This window comes from Medicago sativa, chromosome 1, assembly GCF_051527215.1.
Source record: "Medicago sativa cultivar Bolivia chromosome 1, Bolivia_mono, whole genome shotgun sequence".
In the NCBI taxonomy this organism is placed as follows: Eukaryota; Viridiplantae; Streptophyta; class Magnoliopsida; order Fabales; family Fabaceae; genus Medicago; species Medicago sativa.
Window position 1 is genome coordinate 20,189,571 of NC_140749.1, and position 7,365 is coordinate 20,196,935.

Genomic DNA, 7,365 nt, shown 5'->3' on the forward strand with positions numbered 1-7,365 from the left:
TACACATTGTAAACACATTGTTTCGATGCCAAACCATAAAGCTAGTGAAATAAAATTACAAACATAATTGAAATTGAATATATAATACGGAAACGAGCAAGTGTCATAAAAAAATGTCATCGAAACAACGTAAGAACAAATGTACTGGAAGTACTAACAAAACGGCTAAATGTCATGAAAATACACCAAGTCCTAAAAATAAATCCTAAAAATAAGTCCTGAAAATACATGTTGTCCTACTGCTGGTCCTGGTCATGATGGTGCTGCTGGTGCCTCCTCCTCGGTCTCTGGGCTCTCCTCCTGGTAATGATCGGCGCGATCTGCTGCCTAACATCCTGCAAGGCCGCATACAGCTCCTGAGGGGTCATGCTCGTCACCTCCTGACCCAAAAACTAATCAGCATGGGCAACAGCGCCGCTAACCATGTCATAGGTGTCAGGGGAGCTTCTCGCCTCGTACCGCTCCCACTGCTCTGCAACGATCTGCTCCTCGTTTGGAGGCCTCGGAACATCTCCCGGGAGAAGTGGCAAAATCTGAGGGTGAGACACAACCGTGTACCATCGTACATAGCCCTCTGCCATACGCCATGGTTGCTCTCCTGCCTGCTCACCCCAATCAGCCGCCTTAAGCGTGCGAGGGCGGAAGTCGACGAAGGCCTGCACAATCTCAGCCGGTGTCAGCTCTGCAACATCCGTCGGAGGTCTAGGGACCGACTGGACGTATCCGTACTGCCTCAATACCCTCTCCGGGAGGTGACGGTACACCCTACGATCGCCGCACATGATCTTGCCAGAATACCAGAATACCTCCTCGAAAGGCTGGTACTCCCTGTGCCCTTCGTATGGCCTCCAGCATACGTCATCAAAAGTAATCCGATCAAGTGCCATCCGATACGTGGCCCCCTCTCCATGACCCTTCTGAAGAGTCCACCTCGCCGCAACCGGTAAATTTTCAATGTAGTCCGGGTTTGGATCAACAGTGTAAAACTTAGGGAAGTGCGACAAAAACCATGCCTGCACAAACCATACAAATCACAGTTATAAATAAATTAAAGTTAACTAAAAAAATAAAATTTCAATTTAACAAAATAATAATAGTAATAATAGTTAAGAAACAAAATAAATATAACAAAATATAACAAAATAAATATAACAAAATATAACAAAATAAATATAACAAAATATAACAAAATAATAATAGTTAACAAACAAAATAAAATTTAAATTTAATTTTTCTTACAGTGAGCAGTGTCACGCTTCCCCCAAGTTGTCTGTCTCCGGGCAAGCAGGCATGAGCTAACTCATCATAAAGGTATGCAAGTGCCATCCCTCCCCACGAATAAGCACGCATCCCCGCGTAGCCGTCCGCCATAGTCGTCAAATAAATCAACTGGATGCGCTTGTTGCTTCTATCCCCAAACAACAGGCATCCAACCAAGTATAGAAGGTAGCACTTCACACAATAAGTCCTAACCCTCTCCAACTCCTCCAGCTCCTCTGGATCCTGTGTATCCGCCAAAAGGTTGGCTCTACCAAGGTGCGTCGTATAAAACTCCCTCAGCTTTGGATAACTAATGTATCCACCATACTTTGTATTGCAGATTTTCTCTGCCTCCTTCCTCGACGCGCCCAAGTGAGTCATCAGTAGTGCCTCTCCCTCATGTCTCAACATCTTCTTCCGGTGGCCCAACATCCGCCCTTCAATCGGGACATGCATAAGACATGCGACATCATCCAAAGTCACAGTCATCTCCCCCATAGGCATGTGAAAAGTGCTGGTCTCGGGATGCCACCTCTCGCATAGAGTCATCAGCAAAGCGTGAGGCACAGTGGCGTAGCCCAAGTAGACCAAGTCATGTAAGCCACTCGCCCTAAGCGGATCCCAAAACCATCTCTGATTGGGGTTTGGACGTCCGAGACTCAAAATCTTGGGGCCATGATTAATTGGCTTTACAACACGCTTCTTGCGGCACTGAAAAAATAGAAAAATAAACATAGTTTAAACAATGCAAACATTTAAAACTTAATAAATGCTAAAATAAAAATAAAGAAAACATATAAAGAAAATCACATATTAATAAAAGTTGATATAATAATTAAAAAAAACATAGTAAGAAAACATATAAAAAAAACATATTAATAAAACATATAAATAAAACATATTAATAATAATTAAACAAACACACACATAATTAAACATATTAAACATATAAAATGGAGAAAACATATTAAGAAAACATATAAAGAAAACATATTAAGAAAACATATTAAATCAAGAAAGAAAAAATAAAGAAAATAATTAAACAAACACACACATAATTAAACATATTAAACATATAAAATGGAGAAAACATATTAAGAAAACATATAAAGAAAACATATTAAGAAAACATATTAAATCAAGAAAGAAAAAATAAAGAAAATAATTAAACAAACACACACATAATTAAACATAAAGAAAGAACATTTTAAAAAACAATACTTACGTCATCCTTATTATACCAAAGCGGCAATGCCACATGATTGGCATAAGAGTGAAGCAAAGATATGTCATGCGGTCCTCCAAGAAAGGGAGCGTCCGTAGGCAACACCTCCGGGGCAGCCGCCATAGCAATGTCATCCTCGTCTGGCTCCCCTGGCATATGCGGCTGCTCTGGCATATACTGCTCGTCGTACCCACCATCAGTCACATCATGGTGATCCTGATAGTTCAGGTACTCCACCTCTTGGGTCGGGTCAACCACCTGCGACTGTTCAGGATGCGCCTGAGAAGCCTCAGATGCCTGAGAAGTCCCTGAACCATCCGCCCTCCGACCTCTTCCCCTCTTTGGGATGTGCCCCCTTTGCCTCTCCCTCCGGTGGCTTTGAGTCATCGCACGCCTACCACCAATCATCTTAGATGGATCAATGGGCTCCTGATCGGCCATATCTACACATCATAAAATCAGTCATACAATCATCATTATGTCCATCATTCATAACCTAAACTAAAATCATCATTACAATCATCATTATGTCCATCATTTCCATCATAACTTAATCATTTCTATACACTTAATCATTTACATCATAATCTAAATACACTAAAAAATCAATATACACTTAATCAAACTATAATTAACATCACTTCTATCATTTCCATAACCTAAACTAACCAAAAAATCAATATAATTTTCGTTGAGGCATTTGATCAAACACTTTGTGTGCAAAGTTTCAAACATATTCAAATTGTGTTAATTTGACATCATTCAAAACCACATTGTACTTAAAACTCATTCAAACAACATTCACAACACCTACATTCAATTATAAAGTACATGCAATCATCTAAATATCAATTCCAACATCAATCCTAACCACATGCAAACTACCAATTTTTTTTTTAAAAAAAACTACACAAACTAACATTATGATTAAAAATGAGTCAAGATACTTACTTGTGATTAAATGGAGATGATGCACTTGATTTTGCTCAAAAATCGAAATTGAAGGGCACTTGGGGTGGTTTTGGAAGTGTTTGAAGACAAAGAAAGAAACTGGAACTGCTTCTGTTTCGTTTTGATTATGTTCAGAAAACCTCGGCAGTTAACTACCGAGGAAATCCTCGGCAGTTAACTGCAGCCGGATTTAAAATTCCTCGGCAGTTAACTGCCGAGGGGGCAAAAGCGTATTTTACATGTGTGTCCCAGCCTTCTCTAATGTGTCAACAGCAATTTTCCATGTCTATAGTACTCAATCCCTTTATCTCAAAAGTATAAACTTTTAGATAAAAGTTATTAATATGATAAAGAAAATTAGACGAATTAAACGAGTTTTGTTACATATTGTTTGTATTCTATTCGTTTCAAAGAATTAGTTTTGTAGTTGTACGTAGAGGATAACCGGTTAACACACGAAAAAAAATATAGTAACAGATAGTAATATAATAAAAATATCAAATTAATACATGATTGAAATTTGAAATCGACATATAAAGTTAGACAATATATGTGTAGTATCATTTTAGTGCTTGGTAGCCTATATTGGAATTTATAAGTTAAATAATCTACATACTGCATATTGCATCATAGTGAAGAATCATAGAGCCATACTTTCATTTCCAATGCTCCATTGACAGCAAATTAGGATAAGACATGATATGCAACACTACAAGAAATAAGATATTTCCCAGCGACTTTTTGTCAGCAATAATCAATTTATTGACAAAAACATATATATGACAACAGCTTATTTAAGTCGCTGCAATAAACTTATATTTTTCTCAACAATATCATTTTTGTTGGCAAAAATTATTTATCCCAACAATAAATATTTTCGTTGCAAATAATATAACTTTTTGGCAGCAACATAATTTATTGTTGGAAATAATGTGTGGTTTTGGCAGCAACATCATTTTTCGCGGGGAATAATACAATGTTTTGGCAGCAACATAAAACATGTGATGAGAATTATACAAGCTTTTAGGAGCAATATTGTTAGGTCGCTGGGAAATATATACTTATGCCAACATAACTTGTCGCTGCAAATTCTTTTAATGTGTGAATAAATTAGGCAATATTATATCCTAATAGGATATGATAGCTAAAAAATAATGAATTAACCTTGTGGTTGTGAATTTCAAGTGGTTTTAGCCACATCCTACACATATGTGATAAAAAGGATGTGTCGATACTTTTTTGATAGTGTCCGGTATTCGAACCCCAAACCATGTATTTATAAGAAAATTTTCAAAAAATCTTTTGGTCCTATATATAAGAAAAAGTCATAACTTTAAGGTTCATTTATTGTTTAGAAAACTTTTCTAACCCTCGTTTAATGTTTGTCTTTTGAATTTTAGTGGGCTTATTCAATGCTTCACAATTTTTTATGAGGGTATATTTGTAAAAACATTCAAAAAAAAATTACAATCACTAATGCTTCACAATTTATCCCATGCATGAGAACAATATAAAAAGAATTCATCTTCTTTTCAATCTCATCACACAAGGAGGAAGGTAGAGTAAAAATGCTCATGAAATAAGTTGGTGTTGCTTGAAGAACGGTCGTGAGCATTTGTTTGGCTTCGTAGATGTGAGCATAATATTATAATCCACAGTAATAGTGATATATTGACAGTAGTGTCACATTGAATTAATATAATTGGACATGTTTCATTTTGTCAAAAAAATAAATAATTGGACATGTTTCATAAAATAAATAAAAAATTAGGCATGATTTGAACGGGAAAATCATTTGTTTCGTCAATGATATATTAATCATAAAAAAAATTACTAAAAAAATAACAAAAATCAAGCTAGAGATATTTGAAAGTGACGTGTAATCCAATCTCATCAAATCAGCAGCCCAACTAATACTTAAAAAAATAGTCGGTGGTCATTTTAAGAGAGAAAGATATAAAATGAGTGATATAATAAACATGATAGATAGGTGATATTAAAAGAAAGATAAAGATGAAATAAAATATTAAATGAGTGTCGAAAAATATTACATGTATAAAGAAGTGAATGACCAAAGCTGGTCTTAGTTTTTTAGGTAGAGAAACTTCAATTTCTCTCTAAGTTATCTTTCTTTTTCATTCATTGATGATGAGTGGTTTTGAGTAATTTTTTGATTTAGAATCATCCATCTGCATTTTTTTTTGTTTCGATCTAAATAAGTGTTTTTCACATATATCAAGTTTTTTCATTTGTTTTTTTTCGTGATTTTCGTCGTTTTAGTGAGACATTGTGTTGTTCGTCGTTTTGTGCAGTATTTGATTTTACGTTTTGTATTAATGTTCATTTGGTTCATATTAAAAGAACGACTTCAGTTAATCACATATTCAATCAATGATTTAGATGTTAACATTGTAGATTTAGTGATTTAGATGTTAACATTGTAGATTTAGTGATTTAGATTTTATCATATTATTTGTAGGCATTTTGCCACTGTTAACTTGAATGTTGTAAATTTGTTCGCAGATTTACACTTTACATTTTTAGTTATATTAATTATGTTATTATATATGATGTATTCTATAATTTGAATGAATGAACATCGTTTTACAACGTTCAATGAAAGATTCCTAGGTATGGAAGGGTATTGTTGACCGGCTAATGTTTAATGAAAGATTCCTAAATGAGAAATGATATTTGTACAACCACTTTGTGACAACTTTTTGACAACTTTCTCCCTCATACTCACATTATACTCTTATTTTCTCTCTTCCTTTTTCTCTCTTCATTGATTTTAACCAATGAAAAAAGAGAAAAAAGGAGTTGTCACATAAGTTATCCCGCATCGTTTAACCAATAAAAAAAGAGAAAAAAGGAGTTGTCACATAAGTTATCTCGCATCGTTGTTCAAATATCACTAATCTTCCTAAATAACTACCCACAACCCCGTACTTTGTCGCTGTTCCCACCCCACATCATGACATGACAACACATGCATATCATTTTCCATAATTATATTAGAAACAAATTTTCCCCACCTTGCAAATTGCAGTACACACACAACACATTACATGAAGGAAACGACCAACTTCCTCTCGATTATACAATTACAATCACGTTCTTTCCATTTTTTAGTCAAGTATTACAATCACGTTCTACTAAAACAAAAAACTGTTCAATCACGTCTATTATATATTCGATCCCTCTGTCTCAGAATTATATGCGCATTAGGTAGGAAAAAAAACAGTAATAAAAACAATATAAGAAAATCAAGTCATCTATAAATAAAAAAATATTAATACAATTCTTCATGTTGGTTTTTTGTCATCTATAAATAAAAAAATATTAATACAATTCTTCATGTTGGTTTTTTTTTTTAAAGAGTTCTTCATGGTGGTTAATGAGCTCCAAAATAAATAATCTATATATTGGATCAATTTCAACGTAGATAAATCGTATTTTAAGAAGACCTAAAACAAAAACAAAAAACGAAGTCCAAAATAAATAAATAAATGTATATTTGCAAAATCTATTTTTATCTTGTACAAATACTAAAAACAAGAAACAGTTATACTCCATCTCAAAATAATTGCCTCTTTAATATGTTTTCTTGTCTCAAAATAATTGTCACTTTATAATACAAATGCAGTAGATATTATTTTATCCACTATTATACATTTTTTATTTAATTTCATCCAACTTTTTAGTAAATAATATTAGTTTTATCATTAAAATTAACACAATTAATTATTTTCTTAAAAATCGTACATAAACTTTAAACGACTATTATTTTGAGATAGAGGAAATACTTACAACAACACCATCATAGTTGTCTCGTAGATCGTTAAAAAATAATTGTTTATATAATGTACCTCAAAACACAAATCATTTCCTTCTTCTTTTTTTTTTTAAGGAGAGAAACAAAAATCACA